This window comes from Malus sylvestris, chromosome 4 (assembly GCF_916048215.2).
Source record: "Malus sylvestris chromosome 4, drMalSylv7.2, whole genome shotgun sequence".
NCBI classification, from domain to species: Eukaryota; Viridiplantae; Streptophyta; class Magnoliopsida; order Rosales; family Rosaceae; genus Malus; species Malus sylvestris.
Genome location: NC_062263.1, coordinates 15,368,501 through 15,392,173, shown reverse-complemented (window position 1 = coordinate 15,392,173; position 23,673 = coordinate 15,368,501). Strand labels below are relative to the sequence as shown.

General features: G+C 38.9%; 1 pseudogene; it reads left to right on the top strand.

Annotated features, from left to right (window-relative positions):
- The first annotated feature begins 7,267 nt into the window (after window positions 1-7,267).
- LOC126619505 (alcohol dehydrogenase 3-like) lies at window positions 7,268-21,773 on the top strand (annotated as a pseudogene).
- The last annotated feature ends 1,900 nt before the right edge of the window (window positions 21,774-23,673 follow it).

The window sequence follows — 23,673 nt, the reverse complement described above, 5'->3', positions numbered from 1 at the left end:
TTCGTCAATTTGCCCTCTAAACTTGTAAGGATTGGCCAATTCCCCCCCTCGACTTTAATTTTGGCCAATTACCCCCTTTAACTCTTAAAATTAGTCACTTTCTACCTTGCTGTTTAATTTTTTGAATATTTCATCTATTCTTCCGTTAAGTATGTCATGTGTTATCCATGTAACCGCCATTAAATGGCAGAAACATCATTTTATCCACACCTACTACCTTCTTCGTTTTCTCCGAACCTTGTATCTTCTTCATTTTCTTCACCCCCGTTTTCTACTCCCTAGATTCTTCTCCGTTTGACCTCGCAAACCCAATATTTCTCTCTGTTTCTCCTTCCAATCTCCAAACCCAACATTTAATTTCAGTTTATTCTACCAAGGCATGAATTTGGACGATGGTGTGAAGCTCCAGTCTTCATCGATTAATCAAATTCCCAAAAGAATCAGAATCCTTTGTTGTGCGGAAGCGTCAAATATGAAACCAATAAGTTATAACGGCAAAATATGACAAGACAAATAATCCAAAACACAAGGATTTATACTGGTTCGGCGTAAGCCTACGTCCAGTTCCGAGACGGCGAGGAAATTCCACTAATATCAAAATGAGATTACAAATAGAGTTTTAACTCTCAAACCCAAATCCCACATACAACCAATAGCTCTCACTCAAACTAAGAAACAAATGGAGAAGAAGAAACACATATCAAAATCCTTCTCTCCCAAAAGCTACACAAGTAGCACCAACATCTTTGATTAAGTGATTACTAACAAAATGGGATTATTACAAATAGTGGGAAGGAGCAGCTCATATTCAAATGGGAGAGCCGAATGCTCTCCCTGGTTTCTCTCATCTGCCGCTCCCCTTCCAAAGGCATAACCAAATGCCTTAATATAAACAAAAGGCCCCGCCTTCTCTTCTCTCTTTCGGCTGCACTCATCACACAAGGCCACATATTCTTTGCCTTTGTAAAAGCCACAAATCAAGGGCTAGACATCATAATGATGTCCCCCTTTTCCTTATTCTATTTTATTAGCCGAAAGGTATTTTGGCTTGTTGTCCACTTGGTCACAAATCCAACAATCTCCACCTTGACCAAGTTCCGAAAGCATCACAGAGAATCGAATCAACAATCACCATAAGCACCCAAAGTACAAACTAAAGACAACGGAAACTAAATCAAATTCCCCAAACTTACCAGTGCTCATAACAATTTCCACCTCGACTCAAACTGTACCAAAGCCAACTAAAGTGAACATTTCTCTACCGTCTTCTCCAGATTTCCAAACCATAAGTGTCTTGACCAAAACAAAAGTGATTCAAACGAAGAATTGAAATTCTTCAATATTACCAACAAAAGATCAAGCACACCATACCAAAGTTGGACACACAACGAACTCCACCTGCTTACAAACACCATGGTCTTAAACTGCACCAATAGACTCATTCACATAGCATGGCACATTCTCCAAGTCAAAATTGATTACAAATTTGGCAACAAGGTCTCACATACCACATACCAAAATATGCCCTTCACTCAAGTTTACCATCATCACATGAGCACCAACAGGACAACCAAAATTTCAAATTCAAATAATCAGCAGGAGATCCAAAACCATACCTCAACTGGAGTCTTCAAGAAAACTAATTGCAGATGATGGAGACCAACAGACCAAATAGCAGTGGCAAACAAATCCAACCAAATGTACATAGACCAAACAAAGTTAGAAAGCATATAACTTGCCTTCTACAAGAGGGTTCCACACAAATGTTCTGCAGTGCATGTGGTGTCTCCAAAATAGTGTGGTGTCTCACTATCCAAACTTGCAGAACTTAACAAATTGGCCCTCACTAACTCCTCCAATGTCTCCAGCAACTTGCTCCAAAGGCAACCAATGGGAGTGAAAAAACAACCAAACAATTTCTGCCATTGAAAAAATGCCAAAGAAAAGAAAACTTAGCCTTAGCCTTTTTCCCTTTTCTTCTAACCAACAACATCATTTGTCATCATGATGTCCTTCTACCAAAACAAATGCCGAAAGAAAAAGAACCAACATTTTCTTTCCAATTTTCAACTGCTTTTACTTTTTCTCCTTCCCACTCAACTCGTAGACAACAACCCATAAACACCTCCGGTGCAACGATGACCAACGGAAAACCCACCAAAAGCAGTACACTACACCTGCAGCCGTCGAACACCAACACTTCAACAACATCGACAACAACATTGTAGCTGACACGCTGTTTCCGAAACCATTCTCCAATCTGCGAGCTCAGTGACTGCAGCATAGTCCCTTACTATCCTTCTTCAACGCCACGCATTTTGCAGTCAAACTCTGCATCTCCAATTGACCAAATGCCAAAGTCATTCCTTCAGTCGATTTTTTCAAAAAAACATATTTCACCGTCATTCGAAGATTTCATAGACATACTAATACAAAACCCCAAGTCAAAACCCAGAGCTCTGATACCACTTGTTGTGCGGAAGTGTCAAATATGAAACCAATAAGTTACAACGGCAAAATATGACAAGACAAATAATCCAAAACACAAGGATTTATACTGGTTCGGTGTAAGCCTACGTCCAGTTCCGAGACGGCGAGGAAATTCCACTAATATCAAAAGGAGATTACAAATAGAGTTTTAACTCTCAAACCCAAATCCCACATACAACCAATGGCTCTCACTCAAACTAAGAAACAAATGGAGAAGAAGAAACACATATCAAAATCCTTCTCTCCCAAAAGCTACACAAGTAGCACCAACATCTTTGATCGAGTGATTACTAACAAAATGGGATTATTACAAATGGTGGGAAGGAGCAGCTCATATTCAAATGGGAGAGCCGAATGCTCTCCCTGGTTTCTCTCATCTGCCGCTCCCCCTCTTCCAAAGGCATAACCAAATGCCTTAATATAAACAAAAGGCCCCGCCTTCTCTTCTCTCTTTCGGCTGCACTCATCACACAAGGCCACATATTCTTTGCCTTTGTAAAAGCCACAAATCAAGGGCTAGACATCATAATGATGTCCCCCTTTTCCTTATTCTATTTTATTAGCCGAAAGGTATTTTGGTTTGTTGTCCACTTGGTCACAAATCCAACATCCTTCACATATATTAATATTTTTTATGTGACCCATAACTCCCTAATGGGTCATCTTCCCAACATGATTTCTTGATTGAAAGACATCGAAGTTCTAAACTTGGCGTATAACAAGCGGTCAGGGGTGTTGCCAGACTTGGTGTGTTCATTGAAAAGCCTAGTGAATCTTACCATTGCTTACAATTTCTTTTCTGGGTTCAGTTAGGAATATACGAAGTTGTCCTATAGGAATATGATGTTTTATTTCTCCTTGAATTGCATTCTTGGCCAGAGATGCAGCAGCCGCAGTTGGAATGCTCTCTAATTCTAGGAGGCCCAAGCCTCTAGTATGTGGGTCCCTCTACCCATCGCCTTCTACTTTTTCTCAATAAAAAAAAAGGAGATTTCAATGTTTTTGTACAACTTTATCTAATAATGGCAAATTTGATTCAGAGCTTCCTAAATCCTACTGACTTTAATTTCTTTATTATATCAAGAGGAATGTTCTCTTTTGTTGACAAAGATTCCCAAAAAATGCCTTTTTAAAAAGCAGATCATCAAATTCTCAATGCAAGCTTCCCTCTTCAAACATGTCGCTAAAGAGAGAGCTAAATCAAAACCACCTCGAAAGCCATTGAAAATTAAGCTTTCCCCCTTGGGTTTGAGAGGTCAAACTGAGAAGAGATATGGGGAGTAGAAAACGAGGGTGGAGAAAAGGAAGAAGATAGAAAATTTGGAGCAAAATGACATTTTTACCCTTTAAAGGCTATCATGTGGATAGCACATGACATCTTTAATGGAAGAAGAGATAGAAAATTCAGAAAATTTAACAACAGGAGGGAAAATTTACTTATTATGATAGTTGAGGGGAAATTGGCTAAAATTAAAGATGAGGAGGAAAATTGACAAATCCTTACAAGTTCGGGGGTAATTGACGAATCCCTCATAAATATATATGATACCCATAATAAAGCAATGAATCGCCTTGATGCAGTTAATTGTACCAAAAGAATGAAATGGTTGATGAAAACATTGTGGAAAGTTTGATTAAAAATTTAAATGAATCGAATGAACTAGTTAAACCTTTTCAAATAGTCAAAGATAAATCTGAAAACGGTTCTCATGCTCATTGGTGTTTTAATAATGGGAGATTAGGACTTTTTATACAAATAGAGATATTGTTATAGAATTTAAAGATGGAGGGTTAAAACATGTTACAAATGATGGAGGGTTAAAACATGTTACAAATTTAAGTCCAAAATTTATGTAAATTTGAAATCGAATGACAATATGGACAACCTATATGAGACAAAATTGGTGGTTTGATAATGGGAGCTATATGACTTTTTATTCAACAGAGATGTTGTTATACAATTTAAAGATTGAGGGTTAAAATATGTTACAAATTTAAGTCCAAAATTCATGTAAATTTGAAATTGAATGAACAATATAGATAGCCAACATGAGACAAAATTGGTGGTTTAATATTGGGAGATATAGGACTTTTTATTCAAATAGAGATATTGTTATAGAATTTAAAAATGGAAGGTTAAAATGTGTTACAAATTTAAGTTTGGATGGAGGGTTATTAAAACGTGTTCCATCATCTTCCCAATTTTCTTCTTGAAAATCTGGTTTACCAATCGTTGATAGGTTACCCCTGCATTCTTAAGTTTGAATGGAATAACAAGATAACAATATGTAACTCGATCAATAACGAAAGGTCTCTCCTCCATGTTCGGCTACATCTTGATCTGGTTTTATCTGTTATATACATCTATAAAGCTTAATAGTTCATGTCCAGTGATGGAATCGACAATCAAGTCTATCCCATGTAAGGGATATGGATCATTGAGACGCGCCCTGTTCAAGTCCGTGAAGTCTACACAAACTCATGTTTCGTTCATTTTCTGCAAAAAGACCACGTTGGACAGCCAATATGGATGATGAACTTCAATAATAAAGTTGGCTTCTTAAGCTTATCAATCTCAGCTTCGATTATTTTACTTTGTTGGGTTCTGTTGTTGTGTTTTCTTTAGACGACTCGATTGAGTCCACATGGAGATGATGGTAGATAATTTAATGATCTATTCCAGGCATGTCTTGAGTGGACCAGGTGAACACATACTTGTTTGCTTGCAAAAAAAGCTATATAGTTTTATTGATCAGACTCTGAATCCTGCTTTCGAGCTTCATTGTCCTAAGTTGTCATGTCATTCACATTTTGGAAACATTATGCTAGGGTAGCGCCATCATACTTCATTTTCTTCAGTTTTTGGCACCGATAGAAGTGAACATAAAGTACTTATTGAAGGCTATAAAACCGAGTCTCTCGTTAGGTCTATCCACTTCAGCTAGTTCTACTTCGAACAGTTTGAGGTATTTTCTGACACTTTCTTGCTTGGATTCTTGTTCCATGATAAACACAGCCTTATGGAGCTTCCAGACATCTCGATATGCGGAGAAATTGGCAGTGAAAACTTTAGCCAATGCTTCGAAGTTTTTGATTAACCGTATTGGTATTTTCGAGTACCATCTCATAGCAAGTCCTTCTAGTATGGAAGGAAACACCTTGCACATCAATGCATCATTGTTGCTATACAAAGTCATAGCATTCTGATATTGCCATTATATAGTTATCCATATCAGTATGTATGTAGTAATACTTAATTGGGGCAGAGTAAACTTCTTCGGAGGAGCAGTGGCCTCTATTGCAGAGGAAATATCGCCTTTGACCTCAACAAAAACCCTGCTTGAGACTTGATTCCAAACTTCTCTTGGAATATCCCTAGAGTTATTGTGATTTAGAGGTCTGCCGCGTTCTTGGTCCTCAAGGGACTCTAGTTCATCAAAGTCGAGGCGTATGGGTTACATACGATAAGCCCTTACAATGCTTGGAAGTCTGATATTATGTTTAACTCGAACCTTCAGTAATGTGAGTGACGATCTGATCTTTGTGATGCTTTACGTGCTGATTTGGAATGAGACTCTGTTGAAACTGGATGAGGAGTCTCGACTAGCCGTACTTCTAAAGTAGAAGTGCTCAGAACTCCGAATCCCAAGATCTAAATCTGGGTCTGCATAGTAGTTCTGCGAGCATTTTCCAAAGCTTTCATAAGCTACTCCATATGTACAAAACTAGAAGGATTTCGGGTTGGCTGGCCTTCGATGTCTTCTGGAGGTTATCTATAACAACGTGATTCCTATAATTTGGTCTATGATGGGAATAGAATCTTCAGCCAAGGCAGTATTGCTTTTTGGAGCAGTTGGGTTCTCCAAAAATAGGTTACCTTTGTCTTGGTTGTTAGTGTTGACACAGCTATCTACTCGACTGATGGACATGTTGAACACTCACTTGTTGTAGGAGTAGGAATTTGGCTCTTAATGATAGCATTAAATGAGGATGGTTAATCCTTGACCGGACTACGGAGGTGCTTGTATTCTGATCTGCTTTACTCAGGTCCTGAAAAGTTCATGGTCCCACGCCTTGATTTGTATCCAGGCTTGCTATCAAGCCCTTTTGCAATTTCAGGCTATTTGACATTGCAAGTGAAGGTTATGAACAAATAAGGGTGCCCATATTGTTTGCAAATTGCAATAGCATCTTGATAACTGTTAAGCATGTATCTAGGGCTTTTGGTATGTGAGCTAAGCAATATTACTCTGTCTTGCATTATCCGCATTATTATTACCCCTTGATATTGCATCAAAAATACCTTTGTAAACCTCACTTCTCAAAAAAAAAAAAAAAAAAATAATCTTATGTTATCCAATCGATCTTCTTCAAGTGCTGTGTAAGAATCTACAAAAAATTGTTGGAACAACCTTCCTCCTTTTGACAATGTGTCCAATTGAGGCTCTTTTTCCTGAATCTGATACGCTATGAAGATTCTCATAGGTACTCATCCTCTTTTACATTGATGACCTTTAAAATCATTGTTCCATTTTAAATTAGGTATATACCCATCTGTGGACGATATGATGGTAAAAAAAAAGTAAGGAGAATAAATCACCTACAAAATCTTTCAATCTACTCTGGAAATTATGCATATACTAAAACCCAAACTTGGTGGCACTGTTTTTCACTGTTCGTGAACGGAAAGGGCGGAAATGCCCTCGAGTTCGCTACTGTTTCATTTTTTATACAGTAAAAAGTCGCTTTTGCTCTTCCCGGTCACGCGTCTTTCATTGTTTCTTTCTCTGCTTGGACCGCATATTTTCTACTTTACCTTTCCTTTTTGTTTTTCACCTTCCTTGCTGTGCGATTTTCTCCCTCTTCATCGTACCCTCTTTTGCTGCCAAATCTTTGCTCTTTCTTCGCAGAATAGTCTTAGAAGAGATCCTGACTTTCATTTTATTTTGGATTTGGTTTCGGGTCTTCTCCGGTGTGCAACCCTTTGTTTGATTTTATTGGGTGTTTTGTTTCCGGTCTTCTCCGGTGACGAACCCTTTGTTGGTCAGCGTTTTGTTCTCATCTTGCCATCGTCGGGATCAAAATTTTAAGGTAGTCAAGGTTTTGTCGAAACTGACAACAACGTTTTGTCGAAGCTTATAAAATTGGTTTCGAGCGTTCGCGACCGTTGGTGCCAGAATTTCAGAGTGTTGGTCTCTGTTTTCATCGGCGATCCCGGAGTTGGGACTGAGCACGGCATGCCTTTAAATTATCGTCGGGCAAATTGTATTGAACTCTGGTATCTTCCAAAACTGCTGCATAATAATTATTTTTTTTTTTTCAAATTTGTGTTCGTTTGAATACTCCACTCAAAGTTGTTTGGGAGCACATGCTCCTATCAACTTTACACAGGACACACAAAAGAAGTACTTTGATCCTATTGGACGGGGGAGGGTGAAGAAGCTAGGACAGAAGGGTAGAGTTCAAGAGAGTAGAATGCGTTTAGGAACGTGGAATATAGGAACCTTAACGGGAAAATCTATGGAAGTAGTGGAAGTTATGGTGAGGAGAAGGATAAATATTATGTGCCTACAAGAAACTAAGTGGGTTGGTCTTAAGGCAAAGGATCTAGAAAATCAGGGTTTAAACTTTGGTATTCGGGCACAAATAGAACGAGAAACGGTGTTGGCATCATCGTGGACAAGACTTTGACACAAGATGTTGTAGATGTCAAGAGGGTAGGAGATAGAATCATGGCAATCAAGATTGTAATAGGACAAAAACTCATCAATATGATTAGTGCGTACGCACCTCAAGTAGGGTTGGATATGAGTTCGAAGGAGAAATTTTGGGAAGACCTTGGAGACTTGGTGCAAGGAATTGCCCAAACGGAGAAGTTATTTATAGGAGGAGATTTAAATGGACACGTGGGCAGGGAGACAGGCAACTATGGAGGCTTTCATGGTGGCCATGGTTTTGGGGAGAGAAACGAGGATGGGGAAGCTATCTTGGATTTTGCAATGGCATATGATCTCTTCTTAGCCAACACCTTCTTTAAGAAGAGAGAAGAACATGTGATCACCTGCAAGAGTGGGTCGTCAAAAACACAAATAGATTTCCTTCTAATGAGGAAAGGGGATCGTATAACTTGTAAGGATTGCAAAGTTATACCGGGAGAGAGCTTGGCTAATCAACATCGCTTGTTGGTGATGGATGTACATATCAAAAGAGTGAGAAAAAAAGAACAAGACTTGGAAGTGCCCAAGGACTAGATGGTGGAATCTAAAAGGAGAAAAACAAGCCATTTTCAAAGAGAAAGTAATCACCCAGTGTGGGTGGGATAGAGAGGGGGAAGCTAGCCAAATGTGGGATTCCATGGCTAGTTGTATTCGAAAAGTAGCAAAAGAGGTATTAGGAGAGTCCAAGGGCTTTGCCCCACACCAAAAGGAATCTTGGTGGTGGAATGAGGAGGTACAAATAAAGGTGAAGGCTAAGAAGGAATGTTGTAAAGCCTTATACAAGGACAGGACCGATGAAAATGGTGAAAGGTATAGAAGAGTGAAGCAAGAGGCGAAGAAAGCTGTGAGAGAAGCTAAATTAGCGGCTTATGACGACATGTATAAGCGACTAGATACCAAAGAAGGCGAGTTGGATATCTATAAACTAGCTAGAGCAAGGGAAAAGAAGACAAGGGACCTAAACCAAGTAAGGTGCATCAAGGATGAGGATGGAAAGGTTCTTGCTACAGAAAATGCGGTCAAAGACAGATGGAGAGGTTATTTTCATAATCTTTTCAATGAAGGACATGAAAGGAGTACTTCTTGAGGGGATTTGAGTAACTCAGAAGAGTGTAGAAACTACTCCTTTTATCGTCGAATCAGGAAGGAAGAAGTGGTTGTAGCTTTGAAAAATATGAAGCATAGAAAAGCAGTGGGCCCAGACGATATACCGATCGAAGTGTGGAAAGTCTAGGGAGAGACAGGTATAGCATGGCTCACTGACCTTTTCAATAGGATTTTGAAAACGAAGAAGATGCCAACTGAGTGGCGAAAGAGCACTTTGGTGCCTATCTACAAGAATAAGGGCGACGTACAAAATTGCATGAACTATAGGGGTATTAAGCTAATGAGTCATACAATGAAGCTCTGGGAGAGAGTCATTGAGCATAGATTAAGGCAAGAGACACGGGTTTCGGACAACCAATTGGGTTCATGCCAGGGCGCTCAACCATGGAGGCAATTTATCTCTTATGAAGATTGATGGAAAGATATAGAGATGAGAAAAAGGATTTACACATGGTCTTTATAGATTTGGAAAAAGCGTATGATAGGGTCCCAAGAGACATTCTTTGGAGGATTTTAGAGAAGAAAGGAGTACGAGTAGCATATATCCAAGCTATAAAGGATATGTATGAAGGAGCAAAGACTGCCGTAAGAACTCATGAAGGACAAACCGAAAGCTTTCCCATAACTGTAGGTTTACATCAAGGCTCATCCTTAAGTCCTTACCTTTTTGCGTTGGTAATGGATGAGTTAACAGGACATATTCAAGATGGTATTCCTTGGTGTATGCTTTTCGCAGACGATATAGTGTTGATAGATGAAACTCAGGAAGGGGTAAATGCGAATCTTAACCTTTGGAGAGAAGTGTTGGAATCTAAAGGTCTTCGCCTAAGCCGATCAAAGACAGAATATATGGAGTGCAAGTTCAGTGCAAATGGAGGCCAAAATGAGTTAGGGGTGAGGATCGGAGATCAGGAAATACCAAAGAGCGATCGTTTTCGCTACTTAGGATCTATCTTGCAAAAGAACGGAGAATTAGATGAAAATCTCAACCATAGAATACAAGCTGGATGGATGAAGTGGAAGAGTGCATCCGACGTGTTGTGTGACCGCCGTATGCCACTGAAGCTTAAGGGAAAATTTTATAGGATGGCAATAAGGCCGGCGATGCTGTATGGCACAGAATGTTGGGCGGTGAAGCATCAACACGTACACAGAATGGGTGTAGCGGAGATGAGGATGCTTTGTTGGATGTGTGGGCACACGAGAAAGGATAAGATTAGGAATGAGGATATCCGAGGTAAAGTAAGAGTAGCCGAAATTGTAGGAAAATTGAGAGAAAATCGGTTACGGTGGTTTGGACATGTGCAAAGAAGGCCTACTGACGCTCCGGTTAGAAGATGCGACTACGGGACAGAGGTTCAGAGCCGAAGGGGTAGAGGAAGACCTAGGAAAACTTTGGAAGAGACTCTAAGAAAAGACTTAGAGTATTTGGATCTAACGGAGGACATGACACAGGATCGAGCACAATGGCGTTCTAAGATTCATATAGCCGACCCCACTCAGTGAAGAAGACTTTGGTGTATTTAACACAATACATTGAAATGAAGCAAAGCTTATTTATTGATATCTCCGATAAGTTACAAATATGTACATATACATGAGTCAAAATAAACAAACAAGAGGGAGTCTTCACAAAGGTTGCTTAGAAGAAGTCTCAGCAGTCGGTAGAGCCCCAGAAAGAGAAGGCACCGGAGGGGGATCATTCGGAGCTTCAGTACTGGACATAACCCTAGAAGGAGGAGGCATCGAAGGTTGATCATTTGGAGCTTCATTACGTGGTACAGCCCTAGAAGACGAAGGCAATAAATGCCTTTGGAACAAACCCACAAACCGCTGATGATCAAGTAAAACCTGACCATCAAATTCCTTCATCTGGTCAAGCTTCCTCTTCATGTTTGTAGCATAGTCATGTGCGAGCCGGTGCAACTGTTTATTCTCATGCTTGAGCCCTCTAATCTCCTGTTTGAGACTCATCACTTCAGCCGCCAATGATTCAACTTGGCGGGTTCGAGCAAATAGGCGCTGGGCCATATTAGACACTGAACCTGCACACTGAACACTTAGAGCCAGAGAATCCTTAACAGCCAACTCATCAGACCGTTTGGAAAGTAGTCTGTTATCTTTGGGAGTGAGAAGGTTCATGGCCACCACCGCAGCAGTTATATCATTCTTCATCACGGAATCCCCAACGGTAAGAGGACCAGTAGGAGATAAGAAGGATGGGCGCCATATGTTGTCTGGAGAAGGCGTGGTTGCCTCTTCAACAAGGTTCAAGTCAAAACGACGGTCGGATGGGCCAGACATTTTCAAAGGTGTTGAAGAGAGAAGAGGTCGGACAAATCAAGATCTTAGAAGTGCAAGAAGGGAGCTTCTACTGGTGAGGATTCAAGTGTGCTTTTGAACTTAATGCCAGCCTCTATAAAAATCTGCACTTGACGGAGCTTCAGAAATCGAAGAGGTGCCTGCCCAGAAATCGAAGAGGCGTTTGCTTTCTCAAAAGCTGGGCTGCTCAGAGACCACGAGGGTCGATCTCAGAAATCGAAGAGGCGTTTGCTTTCTCAAAAGCTAGGCTGCTCAAAGACCACGAAGGCCGATCTCAAAAATCGAAGAGGCACTTGCTTTCTCAAAAGCTAGGCTGCTCAGAGACCACAAGGGCCGATCTCAGAAATCGAAGAGGCACCTGCTTTTTTCAGCCTTGTCAGCACCTGTCACATGCACACTCAGCTTTGCTGAAATTACGGGCATTCTGTTAAATATTTCTGGTGAAGTAGAAAGCACGTGAATCTTACTGTTCAATCATCCACTTTCCACACGCACCATCAGCTCATGGGTACCACAGATAACTTTGCTAAAGATCTCTGACAAAGTTTAGACACGTGAAGCTTGTAGCTCTCACTACATCGCTATGACCAAGAAGGGTAAAAGAATAGCAAAGAAACAGCACTAACAAAGTTTAGACACATAACTTTTGAAGGTCTAGCTACCATATTATTACCCACAAGGGTAAAGGAACGGCACCGTTGCTGGATAATTGGAAAGTCCCTGTGTGTCAACCTCTGTGCTCCGTGGCAAGGTAGACTAGCAAACATGCCCAACCTTTACTTACATTCGAGAAAACACTCCCACCAAGATTGCTTGCTCCAAAATCGAAGAGGCATCGTCCTCCGAATCTCGAGAGTCAGACTCCCAACATGATTACTTTCTCAAAAATTGAAAAGACACCGCTCTCTGAATCTCGAGAGCCAGACTCCCAACAGGATTGCTCTGTCAAAAATCGAAGAGGCACTGTCCTCCGAATCTCGAGAGCCAGATCCCCGACAGGATTGCTTGTACGAAAATCGAAGAGGCATCGCTTTCTCAACTTCGAGAGCTAGATCTCCTTGGATAAAGCTTGTCTGTAATCTTCACACGCAACATCAGCTTTCCCGATACCACATACCACTTTTTCAAAGTGCTCTGACACACGTGAAGCTGGCAGCTCCCACTACCGTGCTATGACCAAGCAGGGTAAAGGAATAGCATTACTACTTGTTGTTAGGTAAACTCCTATATATGTCGACCTCCATCCTCAACGGACAGGCAGACCTGCAAAAATGCTCAACCCTTCCTCATATCTGAGAGGGCACTCCCAACGAAACCTCTCGAAATACTCAGCTTTCTTTCCCCCCGATAATACCTTTGCAAACAAGCTACACCAGAGCAAGAATATCTCATATCATCAGGGTTAAAAGCAAGAGTATCCCATATCATGTTTTTTCCCTGTCTTTTCCTTTGGCCTTGTTCTTACCTGCAAGACAAGGAGAAAGAGAGCAATCAGTCAGCACTTGGAATCAAGCTTCCAGTCAGGAACTGACTGCCTGGAACCCCTTACCTGATTACTTATCTGGCATTGCTCTCGAGTACTCATCTTCAACATCTTATGCTTCCAGGGAAGATACCACATCTACCTGAAGAATAGATAGGGAAAGTGAGAAGGATACAAGGAAGCATGTGGAGACAAGCGTAATAGAACACGTGCCGATACATCCACTACTTTGTCAATAGCAAAAGTATCCCATATCAGCAGGGTCGAACATACTCTAGATTTGATGGACTTGTTTTGACCCTCAAATTCTTCAGTCGGCCTTATACTCTGGAGGAAACTAGACAATCCTCCAGCCCAGTTCAAGAATAAGCCTGTGGAAAGTTACTTCTTTAAAAGCAAAAGTATCTCATATCATCTATTCTCCTTTTCTTCTCTTTATTCTTCATGCTGCCTGCAAGATAGGGAGAATGAGAACAATCAGTCGGAACTCGAAATCAAACTTCTGATCTGGGACTGATTGCTTGGAGCTCTGATTGCTTACCTTGTCTGTCACCTTTTTCAGCAGATCCCCTAGCTCGGCAACTTGGGGGACTCCCACTACATGGTTTGTATCGCGCTTGACCAAGCCTAAAACTACAAGTAAGCTTTAAGTGAAATTGATACATTACCTTGTGCATCTCCACCAGTTAAAGATACCACCCCTGGATGGAGGAAGCGTATTTCCAAAGAAGATGCCACATCTACCTATGAGACAGATAAGGCAAGTGAAGACGAGAGCTTGAACATATGTCATTTGTACTAAATCATTCACTTGTACTTACTAAAGGAGAGCTTGAACCTATGTACTTGCGTAAACCCTTCACAATTAATGAGAACTCCTCTACTCCGTGGACGTAGCCAATCTGGGTGAACCACGTACATCTTGTGTTTGCTTTCCTATCTCTATCCATTTACATACTTATCCACACTAATGACCAGAGCAATCTAGCGAAGATCACAAACTTAATACTTTCTGTTGTACCGAAGTCCTCACTGATTTTGTGCATCAACAATCCTTAAGTCATTACCTTTTTGCGTTGGTAATGGATGAGTTAACATGACATATTCAAGATGATATTCCTTGGTGTATGCTTTTCGCAAACGATATAGTGTTGATAGATGAAACTCAGGAGGGGTAAATGCGAAGCTTAACCTTTGGAGAGAAGTGTTGGAATCTAAAGGTCTTCGCCTAAGCCGATCAAAGATAGAATATATGGAGTGCAAGTTCAGTGCAAATGGAGGCCAAAATGAGTTAGGGGTGAGGATCGGAGATCAGGAAATACCAAAGAGCGACCGTTTTCGCTACCTAGGATCTATATCTTGCAAAAGAGTGGAGAATTAGATGGAGATCTCAACCATAGAATCTGGATGGATGAAGTGGAAGAGTGCATCCGGCGTGTTGTGTGACCGTCGTAGGCCACTAAAGCTCAAGGGAAAATTTTATAGGACGACAATAAGGCCGGCGATGCTGTATGGCACAGAATGTTGGGCGGTGAAGCACCAACACGTACACAAAAGGGGTTTGGATATGTGCTAAGAAGGCCTACTGACGCTCCGGTTTGAAGATGTGACTACGGGTTAGAGGTTCAGGGCCGAAGGGGTAGAGGAAGACCTAGGAAAACTTTGGAAGAGACCCTAAGAAAAGACTTAGAGTACTTGGATCTAACGGAGGACATGCCACAAAACCGAGTGCAATGGCGTTCTAGGATTCATATAGCCGACCCCACTTAGTGGGAAAAGGCTTTGTTGTTGTTGTTGTTGTTGTTGTGTTCGTTTGAATGAAACCCTAACAGTTTCGTTTTGCAGTGAGTTGTAGCGGTTTGTTGAGAATTTGTTGGCTAAGGCATATTTTGTGTTTGGCTTCCTCTACTGACAAGTCTGAGAATTCGCATGAGCTGGAACGCTACTGTTAGTTTGGGTATGCCGTCCCTGCCTCCGTTTTTTCACAATTGTCTCTCCGTTTCTATTTGGATCAGTGGAGTTTGTGTTTTTCTTTTTAGTGTTTAATTTTGTGTGATTTCATTTGCTTGGATATTGGGTTTGATCGGATTACATGCTTATTTTGTAATTGATAATTGTTTTTCAATTAATGGGGTATTTCAAATGAACCAGAAAAGTCAATCGGATTATGAAGAGCATGTTTGTAGGTTGATAAATTATGAAATCTATGAAAACTGGGCAGATTGATAAATTACATACGTGCTCTTTATTTGTAGAATTACATACTTTATTTGATGCATGTTTGTAGAGCCAGTTTTAAACAAAAACACCTAAAAATTTCTCCCAGCAAGTAGTTAGCAATATTCCTGACTTTTCCAGTTCTGAAAACAATTTGATGCATACAAATTTATTGCTGCTTATTGTTGTTTTACAGCATAACCAGCTTTTCTGTATAGCATGGCCTCCAATCATCATTCATTTGAAGGTACACCATTCTTCCACTATCTTTTATTTATTTTGATAAAATTATCTCTCATATGTTTAACTTATTAACAATAACACGATTTCATGTACTAACTAGCTACCAGGATGCTTGCTTTTTGTATGATTTCCATTATTTGAAGTATCTGAGTAGAGTTTTGTTCGAATTAGAAAAATCAATTTAAACTCAAGCTTCTTTACAAGCTTGAGAAGAGATTTTAGTCTTATAATAGTTAATAATTAAGAAACAATTAGAGTCATACATGTACTACACATATTGCTAACTATCCTAAACCAAAAGTGTTGCGTTACTGCTTAAACATACCAATCAGTCTACATTCTGTGAATGCTTATGATGACTGAGCAGTTTAACCCTCAATTATAATCTCATTTGTAAAGCTTTTGCTATCCCAACTAATACACACCTGTAATTTTGTATTTACACCATACTGCAACATTATTTTTTTCATATGTTCAATCAAAATTTTATCTAATGTACATTCCAAAAAGACAAACGTGCAAAAATTTGATCACATCGTATAAAATTGCCAGAAAAAAGGTCATTCCCAAGTCATGCAAAACCAGCCTTCTTTCCTGCACAAAAAAATGGGTAAACACAATCTATCCTTATTTTATTCATGATATAAGGTAATTAAAACTAAAATATCTTTTTTATGAACACCAATCAGCTTCTTTGCCCGCTAGGTCCATTGTTCTTCATTTTGCATGTCTTTATAGAGATTTAATACTCCTCAATTTCGGATTTCTGTGTTGTAGATTTTGCAACAACGATTGCATGAGACACAGGGAAGCTGTTGGTGATGGAGAGGGTGAAGGTTGCTCCACCTAAGGCCATGGAAATGAGGATAAAGGTCAAATATACCTCAGTTTATCACACTGAACTTTGCTTCTACCGAAGGTCAACAATAATATCTACTACATACATATAATATACATAATATATATATATATATATATATATATATATATATATATATATATATACACACATATTGCTTAAGGGGAGGGATCCCCATTTTTTCAAAAAAATGGGGACACGCTCCCCATCGTTAGATTGGTTTTAATGAAATTGTGTGGTTGAGATTAAAACAGAGGTCACACAATCTCAACCACACAATTTCATTAAAGTTAAATCCAATGGTGGGGAGCGTGTCCCCATTTTTTTAGAAAAATGGGGATCCCTCCCCTTAAGCAATCTGTCTGTGTGTGTGCATATATATATGATTTAATATGATTAAGCTTTGAGAATTGCAGATTTGTAAACTGAGTAGAGTTTTCCAGGCACATTTACTTCGAGTGAATACATTGTTGTTCCTTCTGGCCGTCTTTCCAAAATCAAGCCCCTTGCTCAGTTGGACAAAGTTTGCATCCTTAGTTGTGCCATACCAACAGGTTTGGTGTCATACTCAATGCTTTAGAACCTTGAATTATACATCCTTAACTGATACTACATATTGAATCGTTTGCATTATTACTGAATACTTTGTTTTTTAATATCAGGTTTGGGTTTCCCTCTCAATGTAGCAAAACGAAAAATTATCCTCAGTTGTTGTTTATTGGCCTCGCTGTAAGTTTGGACAAACTTTGTTGATCCCAAATTCTTTGTTCTAATAAATTGCATTTGCTTTTTTTTTTTTCTGTATTTATACTGATACATGGATGATCTAGGCTACTAAAGGTGGAAAAATATCTGAGGCGCCAGAGTATTGGGGTGGAGTCGGTGGACATGAAGCCCAAGAGGTTTGATGAAGGTATTTATCTTTTATTTTTTATTTTAATTTTTAATTTTTGACGTTTGGATTTGGTTTAACGGGAAAACATAGAAACATATTTTTGCTTAAACATTCTTTCCCTGGCCATAACTAAGAAATTCGGAGTAAATGAATTTGCGAATTCGAGTGACAATGACAAACCAGTGCACAAGATGAAAAATGATTCGCCATTCTTATTATGTGTTGGACATGAATCATAGATAGTTAAGTTGTAACTTTAACTTATATTTTTATGTTCTTCTGCTTCTCATCTACCCAAGTCTACAATGTACATACAGCTTAGGAAAAGACCGAGACATCAACCAGTGCAGAAGCTCCTGATAGGACTAATTGCAGATAGCACTACAAATGAGCACTACAATTTTCAGCTTGATGTTGGTATGTGATTTCCACTCCATCTCATCTCTATTTTTTTTTAATGTTAATTTAATTTTCAAACCTTTTGTACGTATCAAGTAATTCTCCATATAATTGAATAATGGCCTTTTTTTGTTTCTCTTTTTCGCTCTTCCATCAATTCATTGGTTAAATAGATTGAAAAAAATTAGTTTTTTTATATTCAATACTTACTGATTCCAATTCTTAATATATAGCAAGAGAAAAATTATGGACAAAGCAAAAAATAACATGATGACCAAGAAAAAGATGGTCATTCCCAAACAAGCAAGACCAAAAGATTGACCAAGAAAAATCATAAACACTGAGCAGATGTCTGGTGCCAAGCTTCTGATATGGACATGAATATTTTTCGTATTTGAACGATTTCGATATTATGAACTTCTGTACATGAATATAGCTTTCATAGCATCTCTATCTTTATAACAGTGAGGAATTGCACACTGCCAATCTCTATCTTAGGTATATAATTTCAATAAATTCTGTTTTCCGTATGTACATATTATCAAAATATTTTAAACACCCGCAGCAACGCGTGGGCATTTTTGCTAGTTATATATACTAAACGTGAGTTTCCCCGGCACTGTAGATCACCAATGTTCGGACGGAACTGCCCTCGCTTCTCTGTTTTCTTTCCGTTTGTGTCCCTGTTTTCCACGCATCGCTCATCTTATTCTCTCGGCTTCGAGAGTCTTCTTAACGAGTTAGGGTTTTGTTCCTTCGTTGCTTTTCCTGATTTCGGCTTTTGCTCTTTTCGTTTTGCCGTTCTTTCTTCCAATCCTCTGTTTCCCTGTGATATCCGTGCTTTCTTTCGCGGAAAGGGTTGCTGATTTTCGTGGTTTAAGGGATTTTGTGGTTGCCAGGCTGTTGTGCGTCTATTTAGATTTGGGATTTTTTGCGTTCCGATGGTTTCGACATCTCTAATTGAGGTAAAGAATTCCTGCTGTTTCCCCTTTTTTCCGTTTGGGATTTCTGGGTTGTGGCTGGGTTTTTGGCCGATTTACACTTTTCAAGGGTGGTGTCTTTGCAGCCCGCTGTGGAACAAGTGTGATCCAACTAAGGTATATTTTATAATACTTTTCTTTTGGTTTTTCCCTTGTTTTGATGAAACCTTAATCGTTTCCTTTTATTGTCAATTGTGGTGCTCTCTTGGGTTTTCCCTGTTAAAGGAGAATTTTGCGTTTTTGTTCTTCAGTTGGCAAATCTGTGATTTGCTGGTATTTGCAACGTTGCTGTAATTTTTTAGGTATTTTTTTGTGCTTCTGCTTTTTTTCCTATTCGGACATGGATTGGTACTTATTGGATTTAAATGGATTCGTAGTTTTTTATGAGAGGAGTTGTTGAGGTTGTGTGAAGGTTTGTTTTTTTGGGTTTTATGCTGCAAGGGGTTACAAACACGGAGAGGAGGAGAGGAAACATTAGTTTAGATTGTGATTTAAATTTTTTTTTATATGTTCTTGGTGATATAAACTGTGTGAGTGCAGTTGTTTTAAAATTATTTGCGTGTGCTTTTTTATGGTTTTGCTTTTTTCCAGTTTGGATTAAAATGGATTTTGAATTTTTGAGAAGAAATTAAAAGGGTCGTTGGAATTTTGGAAGCCTTTGTGTTTTTGGTGAACACGCAGACAATCTTGAAAATTTGTGTTAAATGACTAATGTTTGTATATAAAAATTGCAGCCATGTGTTCAAGCTAAAGAACAATGGTTCATTAAGCTAAATGTCAATGGACTAATCCATGTGTTGACTGTTGAAAGGCACAAATTTTTTTGACATGTTTGGGTTTCATCTCATGTGGATTAGTGGAAAAACAAAATGGTATTGCTCTGACTGATTGTTGGTCGCTTACAGGTCTGAAGACTAATATTACGAATCGTGATTCTAAATCAGCTTATCCTTAGTTCACAAATACCAAGATTGTTATTTATCTGTGAGTACATGTGATTTATGAATTGACATTGTCCCTGGGTTTTTTGTACTAATTAAATTTCTATAATTAGTTTGGTGTTTTCATTTCGTTTGCTTATTTGATTTTCTATTGGACCGCATGGATTAAATTGCAGACAGAGATAGTAAACTCTGTTTCATGCTCTTTTTGGGTTTTGGTTGCTTTAGGTTTGATTTGAAAGAAACTCAGAAGAAAAAAAAAATGAAGGGCGGTGATGTAGAATGGTTAAATTGCAATTTCAGTTTTACATACTTCAACTTAAGATGTGTGCGCTGCAAAGTGAGTTGGCTAAAGAAGCCCTTTGGACGCTTTTTGTTACTATCTCATGGGCTTTGCTCTTTGATTTCAGAAATTTTGTGCCCATCTTGGGTTCGCTTCGAACTTGGTTGAGACTGATCTAATTCGGTGTTTCCAGGTGAGTTTTGCATGTTTATCAGCTTATATGGTTTCGATCTTTTGTTTTTCGTTGGATCGTTATTTTGCGTGTCTGATGCATTTTGTTTTCCTGATCTGGAAAACCGTCCCTTTCAGATTTTTGGATTTTCAATTCTGATTCTTGGAACTCTCTGTGCTAAAGGTATATAAATGTATTATTTGTTTTTTCCTTTATTTTCTTTGTGGCGGAATTTTATTTTATTTTTTTTGTTTTGTTTTGGTGATTTGGGACCTTTTTTGTGCATGTTTGGGTTGTTAATTGGTAATGCATATTTTCTTGCTGATTTTTGTGCTAGCAATTTTATTTAAATCCACAGCTGCTTTTTTTCATTTGACTTGCTGTGATGGTTATGCTTGATTCATAAGATTTGAGGTAGTCGTGATAAAATTAGAAGAGTGATATTTACGTTATTTTGGATTTGTGAGGGTGATTTGTGAGAGCAATGAGTAAATTTTCATATGTAGTGTAGGGTCAAGTTTAATAATGCTGGGACCAATGTGTTTTGTTGCAATTTTAAAACTTTTTATGTTGTTAATGCTGGAACCAATGTGTTTTGTTGCGAAATTGATAATATGTAAAGTTATTAGAATTTTGGAAAACTTTGTCTTTCTCACTTTTATCTGGCAGAGGGAACACAACTCCTACATATATGATTTCAAGTTTTTCCTTTAGAAATTCAAGCTCTATTGGATACATGAGGTATAAGAGTCTGTTTGGGATATTTTCAAGTTTTACTTATTCCTGAAAAAAAGCATGCTTAAGAGTAATCATATTTCAGTTTTTATTGAATTCAGGTGACCATCTTCAGTTTTTTGCTTTGATCTGAAGGCTTTGTTTTGTTCAGATATCAAAGTTGGGCATGAGTTCATATGTTTTTCAGTGTTTTTATTCCGATTTAATAATGTGAGTTAATGGTGCGATGCTGATTTAGGCTATAAATTCAGAGGCTTTTCAATAGGCAAGTTTGCAACATGGAATTCAGAGGCAGTTGTATCATTAGCTGAAATATACTAGATCTAATCCTTAAGACATCATTTTTCACTTTGATTAAGATGTGTGCCTGCCTTCTCAGTAGTAAACTGGCTTACATATCATTTTACACCATATTCTCATGTTTTTTTTATGCATTTTTACATTCAATAGTTCAACACTCGCAGCAACGCGCGGGCACTATTGCTAGTACAACCTAAAAGTCAACCCAAAAAGATCTACATCCGGAGTAGCATCAAGAAAGTTAAGAGGTTACCTGGTCAAGGTTATTATAAGATGAAATTGCGTGGAATATTGAAGGAGACCCAAAGCTTAACCGGAAAAGCAACTGCTCTAAATAGATTTGTTTCACGATCAATGAACAAGTATAAGCCATTTTTCACTACCATCAAGAAAAACAATGAGCTATTATGGATTGACGAATGTGAAAAAGCTTTCACTAAGCCGAAGAAATGCCTATCCAATCCACTACTACTATAAAGCATGTCGATGGAAAAGACTTGTACCCTGTGTTCTTATGATAAACGTTGCAAGGTGAGGTGGTACACGATAACACTCATCCCAACCATTTAAAATGCTCACTGACTTTACGTGTCATACACGTCGGCTATCTGAGAAGTTAATTTTTTAAAATGTTGTTGTACTATCTGTTGGAACCAAAATCGCATACATCCGTGGACGAAGGCGATCTTCAGTCAGACTTGCCCATGAACTCCGACGAATGGAAAATGGGATTGATTATGGGTGTAATTTCCAGATCGGGCTGCCTACATATCTTTGGGAATGGAGAATCAAATCATTGAAATACATGATTGGCGAAGGTGCCTTGGCTTAGGCACGTAAGAGATGCTTCTCTATGTCAACATGTAGACGAATGGCATGTAGAGATTATGTGAGCCTATGTTAGGTGTATATAATAATAGACTAGAGAGATGATCAGAGAGTCTTGGATCATAACAGACTTAGCGAGATAAATACTCAGACGAAGGTTCTTATAGAGTAATTCCAATTAAATCACGAGACTATCTTGGAGGGAATCTATGATAAGATATCCATTTCTCAAATGATTATGATTATGTTGCCTAATCCCAAAGATATCATAATTTGACATAAACTAGGATTTCCGTACTTGGGAGACAAGTATTATCTTTCATGGGTTTAGAGCTAGTGGAGATGTGCTGAACGACCTTGGCATGTAGTAGTCTGATCCGGAATACATAGGTAGCTCCAATCTCATTGGGTTTTCTAGTTATTCTAATTACCTGGAGTGCCACGTGTCATTGGTCCAAAAAAATCATGGTCCAACACTTTCAAAATAGTCATTTGTGTAGTATATATCTCTTGAAAGCTCTGAAGTTACATGGACTTTTTCGTACCAAATAATATGGAAAGGAACAAATACATGAATTACAAAGTGAAATTCCCCCTCGCTGTATTGGTGCACTCTCCCATCAAACAATCAAATAGGAACACATTTTAAGCGGCAGAAAAAATGGTTCTATCCAAAAGATAAACGCCATTTTCATTATACAGAAGCTTGTTAATAAGAATATGTTGTTTTAATGCAACTATTCATATCTTTAGGGCCTGTTTGGTGGCTGGATGAGACGCGTTACGAGACTTTAAAAAAAAATTGAGTCCAAGTCCGTTGTATGATGCGTTTAAAGAGCATCATGGACTGAATTCCTAATTTGGACCCAAGTCCAGAATTGGATAGGATTCATAACCCGTTGGTGGACATGGGTTACGAATCCATGGCACGTCCTCCTTTCTGGTTATCATCTTCGTCGTATCTCATTCATCAACACCTCTCTCTCTCTCTCTCTCTTTGTGTCCAGGTTTTTACAACTATCGGATGGATTGCTAGCATCGTTCTCGGGTCGTCGAATCTGGCATCGTTGATTTGTGGCAACCGTCAGCCTCTGGGTGAGGGTGCGTCGTCACCGTCGTCAAGGTGTCGCGAGCAGTGGTGTTGTCAGGTCAGTCGTGAGCGGCGTCGTGGGGCGCAAGCAGCATTGTTGGCGGGTTAAGAACGAGCGTTATAGGTGTTAGTAAGTGTGTAAGTCGCGAGTTCCCCATTTTGTTCCACCAGTTCAATTCAGTCCAATCCAATCCTATCCTATTGCGGCGGTCTACATCAAACAGCAGACATAAAACCGAACATGTCCAATCTAATCTTAGCCTAACCACCTAAACACTAAATATCCTATCTGTTACCCCAAACGTGCCCTTAATCCCACATTTCAGCAAAGTCAAATTATGATTGAAAATTAAAATAAATTCCATGTATTATTGAGCAGTAGTTGAGTTTGAATACAAATATTATATATATATATATTCCAAAAGCAATCAAAGTGTCGGTAGAACAAAAAAGCATGCATATCCGTCTCACAATTGTCCTATTTTATGGGAAAGGGATCATATCTCCGGATTTCTTCTACCTAATCCTATTTATCAAACAATCTAGGCCTTTGAAATTTAATCCAACGGCTAAAAACAGGAGTCCACTCTAAAAATTATAATAACTTTAGCA